The sequence below is a fragment of the Carettochelys insculpta genome, chromosome 4 (assembly GCF_033958435.1).
Source record: "Carettochelys insculpta isolate YL-2023 chromosome 4, ASM3395843v1, whole genome shotgun sequence".
In the NCBI taxonomy this organism is placed as follows: domain Eukaryota; kingdom Metazoa; phylum Chordata; order Testudines; family Carettochelyidae; genus Carettochelys; species Carettochelys insculpta.
Genome location: NC_134140.1, coordinates 125,426,001 through 125,442,737, shown reverse-complemented (window position 1 = coordinate 125,442,737; position 16,737 = coordinate 125,426,001). Strand labels below are relative to the sequence as shown.

Sequence of the window (16,737 nt, the reverse complement as noted above, 5' to 3'; positions counted from 1 at the left end):
GCACCCCAGTATGCCGTTAGCTTTCTTGGCTACAAGGGCACACTGTTTACTCATATCCAGCCTTTCATCCACCATAACCCCTAGGTCCCTTTCCATCCTACTGCTGCTGAGCCAGTCGGTCCCCAGTCTGTAACAATGTTTGGGATTCTTCCACCCCAGGTGCAAGACTCTACACTTCTCCCTATTGAACCTCATCAGATTTCTTTTGGCCCAGTCCTCCAATTTATCCAGGTTCCTCTGGATTCTCTCTCTACCCTCCAATGTATCTACCTCTCCGCCTAGTTTTGTGTCATCTGCAAACTTGCTGAGGGTGCAACCCAGTCCCTCATCCAGGTCATTAATAAAGATGTTGAATAACACCGGCCCCAGAACCAAACCTTACGGCACTACGCTTGAAATAGACTGCCATCCAGATATTGAGCCATTGACCACTACCCATTGGGCCCGCCCATCAAGCCAGCTTATAGTCCAAGGATCCAATCCATATTTCCTTAACTTATGGACAAGAATGTTGTGGGAGACTGTATCAAAAGCCTTGCTGAAGTCAAGGTATATCACATCCACTGACTTCCTCATGTCCACAGAGCTTGTTACGTCGTCATAGAAGTTGATCAGATCGGTGAAGCAGGACTTGCCCCTGGTGAATCCATGTTGGCTACTTTTGATCACTTTCCCCTCTTCCAAGTGATTCAAAATGGATTCCTTGAGGATTCCCTCCATTATTTTCCCAGGGATTGAGGTAAGGCTGACGGGTCTATAGTTCCCTGGATTGTCCTTCTTTCCTTTTTTAAAGATGGGCACGAAATTTGCCTTCTTCCAGTCATCGGGTATCTCCCCCGATTTCCAAGAGTCTTCAAGGATAATGGCCAAAGGTTCAACTATGACCTCTGCCAATTCCCTTAGTACCCTGGGTTGCATTAATTTCCAGACCCAGTAGAAAAGACCTGCCTGTGGCCAGCATGGGGCTTGAACCCATGACCTTGGCATTATTAGCACCATGCTCTGACCAACTGAGCTAGCTGGCCAGTTATTTGTATGTGTTTGGCCTGCTATAATTTCCCTGCTATGATCATCTCAGCAATTCTTGGAGCCATTTCCTGAGGCTGCCAGGAAGAAAATAACAGTGATTGGCACCTGAAAGCCAGAAGTTAGTGAAGCATGTCTTTTTTGGCCATAGTGTGCCTTTGGCACTGACACTAGCCCTATTGCCCAGTGCTATGACAATGAACGTTATCATAACTAAAAATGTCTGGTCTTCCACAACACCTAGCTGTATCAGGATAAAGGAGAACACACAAAAATGCCTTTCATTTCTTCAGTCTTTTAATTGTGAGAGAAGACTTGGGAACAGTTGGGAGAATACATCAACAGGTTGAACCTCTTGAGTCCAGCACACTCTCGTCCAGCAACATCCATAATCTGGCATGATTTTAGTTAGCCGGATAACAACTTATCATGAGTGTGGCCAAGTTTCCTGTGATCCCATAAAGTTTGTTTACAGCCACCAGTCTTGGCTTTCAGTTGTCTGTGCTGTTATTTAGCTGTAATTTATCCCATAAGTGTCTTCTAAGAGCCCAGTGAGCAGTGGAAGTGTTGGTAATACTGCTAGACAATATTGACCTCCCATAGTTTAGCAAATTCTTTCGTTAGGCACTGGTGAGATCCCAAGGGTGCCAGATGAGAGAGATTTAACCTGTAGCTCATTGGACCATGAAAGGACTTTGGAAATTTTAGAAACCAAGCTTTGTATCAATCTATTTCTTCCTCCTGTGAAAGAGAAAGTAACTCAGATTCTGATAATGCTACTGTAGCATGTTTATCAATTAGAAGGGATGAAAACATTCAAGTCTTCAGTTCTAGAAAGACTCTAGAAGTCATGTTTTCAGCATTTTGTGCCTGTATATTTTCATCATCTGGGCAAAGACAATATTTGTGTGTATGGCTTAACTCAGACTTACAGTATCCAACCTGAATGGTCAATGAAAGACTTAATTTTGCAGTTAGTCTTGTGAAAACGAGTAACAAGTGTAATCTGTTTGCTCCAAAATAGTACATCTGGGTCAGATTCTGATCTCGCTTACACGATCCAGTGGAGTTGATTTGGATTCACAACAATGTAAATGGAATCAGAATCTGATGGTAAGTGTAAAAATATGAGCCCCATAGAAAAGACTCTTTGGTTCCCTGACACATTCCTTTTCTGTGATTTGAGCATGATGTTTCCTGTGTGCTTTCTTTGAATTTCCTATCTTGTCATAGTGAGCCAAACGATAAGGCAGGACAAGGCCCACATGCTGTTGAAAGTTCACAGCTGAGATCATCTGTTCCTACATATATATCTCTTAGCTCTGACAGTGGAACATTCAGTTCATGGCCAACTTTTCCACAATATCTATCTCAAAAACATGGTCCTGACGTCCATCTGTATTGAAAATATCTGTAGTATGCTGTGTCAGTCATGATAAATTAACATATTTGTGCTTCATTTCCAGAGTTTAACAAATTTTATTTTTGTCACACAAACCTTTCATAAGATGGAGCAGGCAGAAAAGTGGGAAGTATTTTTTTACTAGTCTACATAATTTTACTTTAGTTTTTGCCTCTACTTCTCCTTTTCTGAATAGTAACAGAGAGGGAGCTGTGCTAGTCTATATACAATCAAAACAAACAAGCAGTCAAGTAGCACTTTAAATACTAACAAAATAATTTATTAGGTGAGCTTTCGTGGGACAGACCCACTTCTTCAGACCATAGCCAGACCAGAACAGACTCAACATTTAAGGCACAGAGAACCAAAAACAGTAATCAAAGTTGACAAATCAGAAAAAAATTATCAAGGTGAGCAAATCAGAGAGCAGAGGCGGGGGGGGGGAGTCAAGAATTAGATTAAGCCAAGTATGCCAAAGAGCCCTTATAATGTCCCAGTAAATCTGTACCCCGGTTCAAACCACATGTTAATGTGTTGAATTTGAATATGAAAGAGAGTTCAGCAGCTTCTCTTTCTAAAGCAGACGGAAAATTCTTCTTCAATAAGATGCAAACACTTAAGTCATTAACAGAATGGCCCACTCCATTAAAATGTATACTAACTGGTTTGTGGATCAGGAATGTTTTGATGTCTGTTTTGTCTCCTTTTCTGTGTTTCTTGCTATTTAGTTAGCCTTCATTCAATATGATCAAGGTATCAGTTTGTCATGTCCCTGTTCGTGGAACTTATGTATTCAAATATAAAGATTTCCAAAACAGTTGATTCGCAACTTCTACCTTTGACCATCAATTTCTTGGGACTTGTGGCTAATACTTACCACTTTAATGGAACCACCGTCTTATCATTTTGGAGAGTAGTTACGATACTACTTTCTCTGAAAACTGCTTACCTGGTGGCACGAAGTCAGGAGGCTCAATGATCTTTGTGGACTGATGTCTGGGAACCTCTTCTGCTAGTATTTTCCCTCAGACTCTGCAGTTCACAGAGAGTAGCCAGAGTATGCAACTTATTTGTGAAAAGAGCTCTGAGCTGTTGCCAAATTAAGAATAAACTTTGCTGTTCATTCCAGTAAATATTGCATATAATGCCAACAGGGGTGTGTATTCTATTGTAGAACCTGTTTATCTGAGACTATATAACATTCCAATCCATGAAATAATGTATGCACCACCGTAATTTTCATTTTCTCTAGATCCTACCAGTTTTCATGCTCAGTTTACATGTGCACCTGAGGAGTTTAGGGCTTGCTTCCTAATTATGTAACTACTCAAAGAACTATTTCTGGTCAGTTACATATCCATCTCAGTGCCCTATGTGAAATATTTAGATATCTCAGTTGACAGGTTCTCCACAGGAAAACATAGCACAGTTCACACTCAATATTGTCTTTGAGTCTCAGCAAAGAACTAAACAGTTCAAAGACCTCCCTGGAGATACCTGGAGTGAAGTAAGTTTGTGAGGTATTGTACAACTGCAGATAGAGGAGTTGGTTCTACTAGGCTGTTAATTCAGCAGTTACCAATACCAGCATTTGCTCATGAAAGAAAAGAAAATGGAAAAGCTGGACCTCACTAAAAATGAGATCTGCAAAAGTGAGTTGAAATGTCCAGGGTAAATATATAGCGGAACAAAGGCATGCATAACTTGCTAGCTTATGTTCTAACGTTTCTAGAAAAACAGATGTTGGCCAAACAGTATTTTTCACAAAAGGATCTCAGATCAAAATGTTGATGCCTTAGTTATGCACTCAGCTAGAGCCATTAAGTGAAATTCTTCTCTCAGCTACACCCGTGCACCCCACGGAGTTCAATGGGGCCTACAGCTGCAACTCAGAGGGCAGTTTGGCCCTATAATGTTGAGCGTCACTTTCTAGTTTGGTTTTCCACCTATTTAAAAGTTAATTTGGAAAACAGCTGATAAAAATATCACATCTTTACTTTTCCTTTTATTTATTCACATCTAATATGCTAACCCTTTTTCCCGGTCATTTGGGGCCAGATTTTTCCATCCGAAGTCATTGCTTTTAGTGGAATCATGCTCAGTTTTTCCAGGAATGAATTTGGCTCTTACACTCAATTCGAAATAAGGGTGGCAGATTTTAAGGTTCACAGGATCAGACTTTCTGGGTCTTGTTTCTCCTCAATTGGGAGAAATGAAATGAAAGGGGGAATGAGCTTTATTCCTGAAAAAGCAGCAGTCAGGAGAGAAGGAATGGTCTCTCACAACGATCCTTTCCTCTCCCCGACAAAACACATACCCTAATGAGCTGTGAGTGGAGAGACGAGACAACACTTGGCCCTGGAAAAGAAAAAGGAAGATGAATATTGCTCTAAAGCAGGGGTCAGCAACCCCTGGCACAGGTGCCAAGAGTGGCACATGAGCTGATTTTCATCAACAGATGGGGCGGGTGCTCAGTCCCGGCCCTCCACCCCCCATGCAGCTTGCTCAAAGCAATGTTTCCTGTGGGTTAACAAAAGACCAGCTAAAGCAACCAACCACCACCTAACCAGCAAAGCTCTGCAAATTATGTAAGTTATTTCAAGGTATGGCTCCATTGTAGCCCTAGCCTAAGTATTTCTAGAAGGGAAATAAGCATCTAGCTTACCTTGGCCCTCGATTTATCAGGTTATACTGACTACTCGGGCCGTCTTAAATAGCTAGGCTATTTTTTCTCATTCTGCGTAATCCTCTATATTGCTTGGTCACCTTGGCTACGTCTACACGTGCACCCAACTTCGAAATAGCTTATTTCGATGTTGCGACATCGAAATAGGCTATTTCGATGAATAACGTCTACACGTCCTCCAGGGCTGGCAACGTCGATGTTCAACTTCGACGTTGCTCAGCCCCAACATCGAAATAGGCGCAGCGAGGGAACGTCTACACGCCAAAGTAGCACACATCGAAATAAGGGAGCCAGGCACGGCTGCAGACAGGGTCACGGGGCGGACTCAACAGCAAGTCGCTCCCTTAAAGGGCCCCTCCCAGACACACTTTCATTAAACAGTGCAAGATACACAGAGCCAACAACTAGTTGCAGACCCTGTATATGCAGCACGGACCCCCAGCTGCAGCAGCAGCAGCCAGAAGCCCTGGGCTAAGGGCTGCTGCCCACGGTGACCACAGAGCCCCGCAAGGGCTGGAGAGAGAGTATCTCTCAACCCCCCAGCTGATGGCCGCCATGGAGGACCCCGCTATTTCGATGTTGCGGGACGCGGATCGTCTACACGTCCCTACTTCGATGTTGAACGTCGAAGTAGGGCGCTATTCCCATCCGCTCATGGGGTTAGCGACTTCGACGTCTCGCCGCCTAACGTCGATTTCAACTTCGAAATAGCGCCCAACATGTGTAGACGTGACGGGCGCTATTTCGAAGTTACTGCCGCTACTTCGAAGTAGCGTGCACGTGTAGACGCAGCCCTTGTGGACTGTTTTCTGTTAATCCTGCACAGTCTGTCAGGTGGGTCTCTTGGCCGGGTTCTGTGAGAGTCTGCTGATATTTTATTTGGGGAAACATCCTGAGGAGCCTGGTGAAAGGTGCATGTCCGTGTCATGGCTTGGAAAAGAGGCACAGGGATGGAGTACTTCTGTACTTCAGTGATCCCTGGCTTCCACAGCAGCCCTTTGGGGGCCATTAATAACCAGTGTAACTTAGAATGGCCCACAGGGTGCTCCAGTTTGTGTAATGGGAGGGTCCCAGAAGTCGGGGTATAGGAGGAAGGCATGAAGTCACCTTTGCTCCCTCTGTTCCCCTGAAATGTGCCCAGCACAAGTTAGCCCGTCTGCAGGCCCAAGCTGTAATAAACTGCTGAACTCACATGACAGAATTTAATTCCCTAAGGACATTCTCATATTAGATCCAGCTTGTGTATTGCTTGTAAAACAACTAATGCTTCATCTGGAAGCTACCCATTCATTTGGTGTTTTCTCTTAAAATGTCCAGGTTGTTATTCAATATGTGGAAGGGCTTAAAATAACCACACTAATGTTATAAACACCAGCAGTTCTGCAGTATCAGAACCAGCAGGGCTGGAAATATTTTGGGGTGGGGTGGTTGAATTGTGGCTCACCCATTAGTTTTGTTCAATTCATCACCCCAGGTTGGTGTCACTTATAAGGTTGCCAGCTGTGCCAGACTGGATGCCGTTGCTGCAAATAACATCTGGTGTGGGAGAGTTGGCAACACTAGCCACAGATAGTGGCAGCTGCAGAGCCCCAGACTGGTGGTAGGACCCCAAGTAGCAGCAGAGTCTCCAGGGCTGGTGGTGAACTGCAGAGCTTGCAGGCTCACGGGAGCAGCATTTCGGGATGGCAGGTGAGGGGGCCATTGCATCCTCATTAGGGAGTGAGGGAAAAGTACAGAGCTTGTGTGAATGACTCCTCTGCCCCTTGCCCTCACCAGGTGGGTCTGAGAGGCACGCATGCAAGCTGTGTACTTTCCCCTCACTCCCTGATAGTCAGGGGAACAGCAGGAAGAGCAGGCAGCATCCTGGTACTCACAGCTGCAGCCTCCCTGCACTCCCAAAATGACACACTTGCTGGTGATGGCAGACAGCGAGACCTTGGTGGGGCAGGGACAGAGGGATCCCAGGAGTGGCAGAACGAGCCATGGGTCAGCAGTGAAAGTGGGTCCTGGGCAGCTGGGTGCAAAACCTGGCAGTACTATAGCACCACCCCCGCACTCCTATTTCCTGCCCCGTGATCACAACACAAGCAAATAATTGCTTAATCAAAATAAGAATCAGTTTTATAGCGGTGAAGTCGTCTCCATGTTAGGATTTGACCTTAGAATAATTTTGAACTGATATTGAGAGGAGCTATCTATACTTGTTTGTGTGGCACTCCATTCCTGACAGTTAGAAATACTTTTCAGTCCATGCTGAACTCTTTCCTCACACATTAGCTATCAGATTGGCCCTGTGAAACTAAATGATTGCATGATCATTAAATGAAAAGCACCCACGTTAATTAAGTACACGTTGTGGCCACTGGACACAGTTTATAGCTTGTTTATAAAATAATATTACAACCAGCTCATAATGACAGAAGATGTGCTATAAATGGCCATTTTATTACCCCTCTGTACCATTTATAGCTCGGTGGTTTGAGCATTGGCCTGCTAAACCCAGGATTGCAAATTTGCTCCTGGAGGAGGCCATTTAGGGGTCTGGGGCAAATAGATTTAAAAAAAATGTCTTAGATGGTGCTTGGTCCTGCCAAGAGGGCAGGGGACTGGACTAGATGACCTCCCAAGGTCCCTTCCAGCTCTATGAGCTGGTTATCTCCATATTTATTTTCACATGAAAAGAAGGGACTTAAGTACTTTAGGGAAACAGCCCTTCCCCCATTTTATCCCTGTGTTATTCCCTCTCTTCCAGTAACACTCTGTAGCACCATAAAAAGTCTCCATTTTGAAAAGCTGCTCCAATTCTACCCTCAACGGCCCCAGCTGATGATAATTTTGCTTCATGCTATCACTTAATCTTGCTAATACAGTGCGCTTACAGTGGAGCTCTGGAAGTTACACATGGAGTACATTCTTTGGATTCTGCTTTGTTTTATCATTGCAGAACAGGCAGCCCACAAAGTTTTCTATTATTGCACCTGAATAAATAGTGCTCTATATTTCACCCATTGAGGTCAATTCATATGTCTTGCAAGGGAGGCATTCTTCAGCTCTTTTCCTCTTGCGTCTACCAAATAACAAGAGGATCCACACCCAGGCCATCTGAGCAGATGTCAAAAAGTGTGTGTTTTTGATTCTTATCTTGAAAGGCCAGCTGCTGGCCACCAGTAGTTTTATACACAGTGATATTTTTCTAGCAAGCAGGAAGAGCCTAGATCTATGCAGTTCACAATTACAACTATCAGCATAGTTTCAAAAGCAGAGACTGCCAAATTCTTTAAATATTTTAATTTCATTGTAATGCATAATAACAGGTGTATAGTGGAGTTGCCAGTTTCTGTATGCTGGCTAGGGGAGTGAATTGTTGTTTGCCAAAAGGGAATGGTATTTAATCGATATTTTAGGATGGAAATTGATAATGGCCAAATGCACAAATCTCAGCTTTTTAAAAAGATTTGTTGCTTATTATCATTTCCACATGACCCCCTGGAGTGGGGGAGAAAAATACCTTACATACAAGTTATTCACAAACTGCCCAAAGTGGCCTGAAATGTGGATTTTTTTTTTTCAAAATATGTTTTTCACATTGTTCTTGCTGCCTGGTCTGCTGCTTGTTTGACTTAGTTCCCTTCTCTAGGGACTGTCGTATTATGAGGGTGAGGAGGGAGTGAACCCATCATTCAGTTCCACCATAAGTGCAGAACAAATGCATTCTTTTCTTTAGGACACTAAGCAAACACAAAAGTCTGATTTCCATGGTCTTGGCAGCTGAACTTTTTAGGGCTTACATGGTGTGACTACTGCTGAGCTGAAGTCTGATTTAGGAGCCAGACATTTCATTGCTCCCATGGAGGCTAGACATTTTTGCTGGTTAGGACGCGTTGCCAAAACCCAAACATGAAATCACACCTCTTCTACATCCATGCTAAGTCCAGGATCTTCCAATAATTGTGTTCTAATGACTCAAATGTTCATGCTTGGGCAAAACTCTAATGTAAAACTGTTATCAGATCTCACAACCAGTATAGCTAAAAGGGAAATAGAGGTGTGTTGAGCAAGATGAGGTAGGTTGTCTGATGGGCAGAACCTCACATCTCAGGTGGGTCTCATTTTCTATCAAATCAATTAATAAAGGGTCAAATATTACTTACAGATTGTGATCCACTTTACTATTTCCCGTAATTTTCTCTTCCCCTTGTTTGTTTAGCCTTCCTGACACCCACCTACCCTATATGGATCCTGATACGAGGACTAGCTTGTTAGTCTTTTCTTTTTTAAATTAAAATCAAACTTAATTTTCATTTCTATTATGGTATTTGCCTGGCAAATCTCATAGTCCCTGGAGAAAAACACTGGATCAAAGGGGTGATAGCACATTCCAAACAAATTGGCAAACCCTGCCCCCAAAGAATTTATCCCTAAAAATTTTCAGTGTCCTCCTGTTGCAATTTTTTGCTTTCAAATTCTTTGCACTGGAGATCTGTTACACGAGTATTCTCTTTGTCAATATTGGTGTAATCTCACTACAGAGTTCCTGAGTATTACCTCAGTAGCAGAGTTCCCTGCTAAGTAGCTTCTTCCCAGATGTTCTCTGTAAAGTGTCATCCACCCATGAAGGCCATGGATGAAATCAAACAACCATATGGCAGCTGAGTCCTAATCCTATCCTCAACAGAGTGTAACAGAATGGTGTCCCTTCCAAACTCCCAGAGTTTGGAGAAGTGAATCGGGAGGGGCCAAGGGATCTGTGTGTTGATGCATCCTATAAGCCGTGGCTACACTAGCTGGCTATTTCGAAATAGCCGTGCCAACTTCGAAATAGTGCCTGCTGTGTCTACATGTGCCGAGCGCTATTTCGAAGTTGAAATCGACGTAAGGCGGTGAGACGTCGAAGTCACTATCCTCATTAGGAGATGGGAATAGCGCCCTACTTCGGCGTTGAACGTCGAAGTAGGGCACGTGTAGACGATCCGCGTCCCGCAACATCGAAATAGCAGGGTCCTCCATGGTGGCCATCAGCTGAGCGGTTGAGAGACACTCTCTCCAGCCCCTGAGCTCTATGGTCGCCGCATGCAGCAGCCCCTTAAAGCTCCCCCCGCCCCGAGTTCCTGTGCAGGAAGCTGAGAGCACATGCAGGCAGCGGCACTGCCATGTGCCCAGCCTGCACATCCTCACCAGCCCCAGCCCAACACCCAGCACCCATGGCATCTAGCCAGCCCCCCAAGCACCCACAGGACACCCTCCCCCAGGGGACCCAGGGCTCCCAGCCTGCCAGCCAGCAGGGGAAGAGGCAGCGGGGCCCCTCCTGGACGGAGGCTGAGATCCAGGACCTGCTGGGGCTCTGGGGCGAGGAGGAGGTGCTCCAGGTAATGGGGAGCAAGAGGCGGAATGTGGATGTGTTCGCTCAGCTGGCCGAGGGCCTGGCTGCCCGGGGTCACCCTGCCTGCACTCCTGACCACGTCAGGAGTAAGGTAAAGGACCTGCGGCAGGGTTACACCTGGGCCTGGGACACGGCCAGCCAATCTGGGGCCGCCCCCGCCGCTTGCCCATTTTACAGGGAGCTCAGGGCCATCCTGGGCCCCCGGTACACCTCCTTCCCCCCAGCCACCCTTGACACCTCGGGCAACGAGCCCCAGCAGGCCCCAGAGATGGAGTCCACCCTGGAGGCCAGCCCTGCACCCCAGGGGCCCCCCCAGGAGCCCATCCCAGGACACCGGAGGAGGAGGAGGAGTCCTCCAGCGACGGGGGGCTCCAAATCGCCCTCCCCTCCCACAGCTCCAGCAGGGCATCTGCCCGATGGGTGTCCCCCAACCATGGGAGCGGACTGTCAGGTATGTACCCCCCTGGTGCACACCCCCAGGGTTAAGGTGCGGGGACAAGAGACATGACCAGGGCCCTCCACACACCCAGATGACCATGGCCCTGAGGACAGCAGTGGCATGTCCCTCAGAAGAGTCCATCAGCCCCTGCCCCCCAGCAGGACAGCACCATGCCCCATCCCTGGGGATGGGGAGAGCGGAACCTAGGGTCCCCCGTGGGTGGGGGTTGGACACCCATCATCAGCAGCAGCATCTCCGGGGGACGGGGATGGGGAATGAGCAGCAGAGGGGTGGGGGAACAAGGGCCACAGGTCAGGACCCAGACTAACGGCTGTCTCCACTCTTCTTCCCCCCTCTGTTCCACATCTGCACCATCGGAGGGCCCGGAGAGCACCGGCACGGTGTCTGTGGTCCCGGACAGCCCACCGGGGCCATCCCACCAGGCCAGCCCCTCGGCAGAGCACGGACCAGCCCCAGGACGAGCCCAACAGCGGCGGAGCCATCCGCGGCCATCCACAGACCCCCAGCTGCTCTCCACCCTCCGGCGTCAGCTGGAGGTGTCCGAGCAGTGCCTGCTGGTGGAGGAGCAGCGGCTCGATCTCCAGGAGTGAGCGCTGGCCTGGCGCCAGGAGGCTTGGGGGGCCTTCATGCGCACCTTCGAGGACATCGTGTGGCACTTGGTCCCCCCTGCCGCTCAGCCTGCCACTCCGCCTGCCATCCCTCCACCATCCGCCGTCCTGGGGCTTGCCGCCAAGGGGGACCATGGGCCTCTGGACACCGCCTGGCCCTATCTGCTGGTTCTCCCAGCCCCCACCCAGCCTCAACAGGGCCTCTGGCCGAGACGTGGGTTGTGCCCCCCCACACCAGGCGCAGGACAATAGGGGGTGTGTGGCCGAGGACATTGCCCCCGAAGACCCCCTCCTTTGGATATATTCCACCCATCGTTGTAAATAGTTTTTGTTCTACCCCTGTTTTGTACCTGCCCCCCCATGTACGTAGTTCCCCCCTTGTCCTTTTAATAATTAATACAGGTTGCATGGTTTTGTTTAAAAAAAAAATTCCAACAATTGCACAGAAGTGTGGGGGGGGTGTGCTCTCGGGTTCTCTGTGGTGTGAGCGTGGGGGCAGGGAGTGTTGTGGAGGATGCGGGGGTGCAGTGGGTGACTCACCTGCAGCTGGCCGTGCCAGTGTTCACCCCACAGCCTGGTAAAAATGGGCCCGCAGGGCCTCCCGGACTCGGATCCCCTCAGGGTTGACCTGGCGACTGGGGGCAGCGGGTGGCTGGACGTCGGCCCTGCCAGCCTCCACAGCCCAGCCCAGGAAGAAGGCCTCTCCCTTGCTCTCCACCAGGTTGTGGAGTGCGCTGCATGTGCCTACAGCCTGGGAGATGTTGGTGAGGCCTGCATCCACGCGGGTGAGGAGACACCTCCAGCGCCCTTTGAGGCGGCTGAAAGTGCGCTCGACCACCTGGTGCGCATGGTTGAAGCGCGTGTTGAACTGCTCCTGGCTGGCTGTGACATGGCCCATGTAGGGGTGCATGAGCCACGGCTGGAGTGGGTACGCCGCGTCTGCGACAAGGCAGAGGAGCATGGTGGTGTCCCCCACAGGGATCTCCCGCTGGGGGATGTAGGTCCCCACCTCCAGCCGGCGGCACAGGCCCGAATTTCTGAACACCCGGGTGTCGTGGGTGCTGCCAGGCCAGCCAACATAAAAGTCCAAGAGGCGGCCCCAGCTGTCCACCAAGGCCTGGAGGACCACGGAATGGTATCCCTTCCTATTGAGGAAGCATCCTCCGCTGTGCTCTGGGGCATGGATGGGGATATGGTCCCATCTAGAGCCCCAAACAAAGCAATTTGGGAAGCCCAGGCTGGCAAACCCTGCGATGGCAGCATCCGTGTCCCCAAGCCGCACGAGGCTGTGGAGGAGCAGAGCATTGATTGCGCGGACGACCTGCAGGGGAAGGACCATGAGTGAGCACCGGTGAGGGCTGTGCAGGGTGTGTCTGGCCCTGCCCCCCCGGGCTCCCCCCGCTCCCCCGGGTCCTCTTACCTCCATGAGGACAGCCCCGACAGTGGCCTTGCTCATGCCGAACTGCTGCCGTACGGATCGGTAGCTGTCTGGAGTGGCCAGCTTCCAGACTGCGAAGCCAACCCGTTTCTCTACAGTGAGGGCACATTGCATGGGGGTGTCCTGGTGCCGTAAGGCAGGGGTGAGCCAGTGGCAGAGCTCCAGGAATGTCTGCCGGCTCATTTGGAAGTTCCGGAGCCAGCGGTCGTTGTCCCACTCGCCGAGCACCAGCCCTCCCACCAGTCCGTGCTCGTGGGGTATCTCCATAGCCGGCGGCGTGTGCGGAGGGGGGGGTAGGGGGGGCTGGGAGGGCAGGAAGGTCTGGGGCTGCTTCCTCATCCCCTGGGGGCAGCTCATCTTCCTCAAATAAAAGATGGTCAGCTGCCTCCTGTATTGCACTGAGCAGGACAGCCACTGGTCCTCCAGGGGCGGGTGTGTGGGCCTCTGGCTGCTGCTGCTGCTGCTGCTGCTGCTTGGGGTCCATGGTGCTTCACGGTGTGTGCGTGCTTGTGGCTCTGCAGACTGTGTGCTGTGCAGGCTGAGTGTGTCTGGGAGTGGCCCTTTAAGGGAGCGGCTTGCTGTTGCCCTGCAAGTGCTAGTCCACCCTGTGACCCTGTCTGCAGCTGTTCCTGGCACCCTTATTTCGATTTGGGCCGCTTTTGTGTGTAGATGCTCCCCTGCAGTGCCTATTTCAATGTAGTGCTGTCCAACATCGACATTGAACGTCAACGGCACCAGCCCTGGATGATGTGTGGACGCTAGTCGTCGAAATAGCTTATTTCGATTTCGTTACATCAAAATAAGCTATGTCGATGTAGCATCCTAGTGTAGATGTAGCTATATACACATACACAATTGGAAGGGGACACAACTGTGAATAACCCTAAGGAGAGGATTCCTTCCTGATTCTGATTATTCAAGCTATGTTCAGACTCCAAGATTTTTCTCAAAGGCCATTAGTTGCTCATCATAGCTATGCAAACACTTTAAGTGCTTTACTGAACCAAGGTGTTACCTATGCATGAGCTGAAGTCCCATAGAAATCAACTGAAATTAATGTTAAGCATTCATTTAACGTTAAGCACGTGGTTAAGAACTTTGCTGAATGTAGGTGGTTTAACGAATCAGCCAAAATGAGCATTAGCATCATTTAATATGTCATTATAACTTTCTACATAATCTTTGTCCCTTTCCATAATGCGGCGTAATAGTTAATTCCAGGAGGGAAGAATTAAAATAAAATAAATGAAATGGCACAATGCAGGAGCATGAGAGACTCATCTGATAGCCTACGCTCCTTGAACACAAAGTTTTGTAAATGCTCTAGGCTTACAATTTGAAATGGTTGCTGAATTTATGAAGGTGTGTAGTAGGGAGAATACACAAATACAGAATGGAGAGTTAACTGGTTTGGCAGCAGAAGTGCAGAGAAAGGTCTGGGAGTTGTGGTGGATGACAACTTCAACATGTGTCAACAATGTGATGCTGTTGCAAAAAAATAAAAAGGCAAATGCAGTTTTGGGCTCCACTAATAAAGGTATAGCATGCAAGTCAGGGGAGGTGATAATACTACTTGACTCAGCACTGATTAGGCCTCATCTGGAATACAGTGTCTAATTTTGGCCTCCAATATATCGCAAGAATATAGAGAAACTGGAAAGGATCCAGAGGCAAGTGACAGATATGACTAAAGGAGTGGAATACAAGCCATCTGAGCAAAGGCTGAAGGAACAGGGTGTGCTTAGTTTGGAGAAGAGGAGATTAAGGGAGAACATGATTGCAGTCATCAAATACTTGACAGGCTGCCATAAAAATATGGAGAAAATCTGTTCTCTCTCTTTCTCTCTCTCTTGCCACAAAGGGCAAGGCAAGAGGCAGTCAGTTAAGACTACAGCATAGCAGATTTAAATTAAATCTCAAAAAGAAATTCCTGTCTATAAAGAACAGTAGGACAACCTAGACAATGGAACAAACTGCCTAGGGAAATCATGGAAGCTCCTTCAGTAGTGGTTTTCAGAAACAGACTGGATATCTCTCTGCCTTGGATGGTTAGACACAACCAAATCTTGGCAGGGGGTTAGCCTCAATGACCGCTGTGATCCCTTCTTACCCTGTGATTGTGGGATACTTTTCTGAGCATCTTATTGCTCAGTGCAAACTCTTGCCTCCAACTCCAACCCTATGTTGTCCATGAACTTTTGGTTACCTTCCTATTACTAATGGTAGTTCTATGCACACATCTAAGAATACAACCTGGGTGTTTGTTCTCAGGGTGTTGGTGCTCTCGTGCCACTTCTCTTTTACTGATACATTTCAGTGCGAAGTTGTATTCATACTTTCTGGATAAAACCTTGGTGCTGTACTTTGGAGTTTACCGCCACAGATTTCTGCAGGTTGGGATGCAGAGCTTTAGTCGTCAGGCAGAATTTCCGTGATCCAGATCTGGACCCAGAGAGACAAAATGGTTCAGTATCACTTTGGGGTGAAACACTCTTAGCAACTTCCCTTTCAGTTGTGATTGAAAGAAGTAGCATGTGCTCTCTAGCATCCACTGCTGACTGCTAGCAGTCACAAAGAAGGTAAAGACGTAGCCAAGAAGCAACAGGCTGAGAAATGATACCGGGTTGGTTAGTTGACTACACAGGCTCCTACCCTAAGCCCACATGGCACGGTGATCTCAGAACTTAGACCTTGTTCCTTAATGCTTTTTGTTACTCATGATTTCTTTCCTTGCTTGTTTCCCTTATTCTTGGTGATGTGATTGTCTGTGTTTTTCTGACTTGCTGAATATCACAGGTTCAATTAGCACAGCGATGTTACCTGACGATTTTGGCAGAGTTTGGTGAACTTTTTGCAGTGGCTGTATGAAAGGCAGGTGAATGATTTGTATTTCTAATATTGGTGCACAAAGGTACTGGTTGCTACATTGCTTTCTATTACTCGGTGTGATCTTGTTAATATGGAGCATCATAGAATAGCCTAAAAGCTAGGTTTAAAAACATTGCTAGGGATTTGATACAAAGAGTTTATGTGGTAACAAGTGTAATTGTTATTATAATGCAAGATGTACAAGATAACATCCACACTTTGAAAGCAGTTCTGAGCACCTCAACACAGGCTAAATTCTCAAGTCAATACAAATTTTGCTGGAGTAAAAAATTCAGCTGGGCCCTGTGTCACTTTTTCCTGCAAGTTTGTTTGAATGCTGCTTCATTCTGAAATGCACATTTTCACTTTCTTGTTATGCGGCAACTGCAGAATTAACTTCTATGGTAGGAAGAGTTCTATTCTTTCAGTTCCTAAGTATTATCTTTGGTAAATTGAATCTGTTTTGCTGGTAAACTGCAATTTTTTTTTGAATTGACAAAATTCTGATTCTACAATATTAAATAAATATGTGTGTGGCTTTAAAGATTCTGATTTCTGAGCCACTCGTGAAAGAAGTGTGATTGTCTATATCATTACATATACAACTGCTGAGATACAGAGTGCTGCAGGTGTCCACTTGGACATGTAGCTGGCCAATTGTAAGAACAACTCCCCAGTGACGGTAATTGTATACAGCTGTGCAAACACATTTGCAAATGCACAGTGAAGAAAATCAGGTTTAAAGCCTACAAATGTACTATAAACTCAAATACTGTGTGCCTGGAGTGAATCTGATTATGCCAGCTGAGAGTGTGGCCCCAAATACCCTTTTGTTATTTGCCAAAGTCTGAATTTCAGATTCCATTTTT

At 47.4% G+C, this 16,737-nt stretch overlaps 1 protein-coding gene and 1 non-coding gene across 2 annotated transcripts in view; one reads left to right on the top strand and one right to left on the bottom strand.

Annotated features, from left to right (window-relative positions):
* CFAP299 (cilia and flagella associated protein 299) overlaps positions 1–16,737 on the top strand; it is a 416,193-nt gene that overhangs the window by 239,960 nt on the left and 159,496 nt on the right. The window lies entirely within an intron of this gene.
* TRNAI-AAU (transfer RNA isoleucine (anticodon AAU)) lies at positions 952–1,025 on the bottom strand. Its single transcript has one exon. It is a non-coding gene; the product is annotated as a tRNA-Ile (tRNA).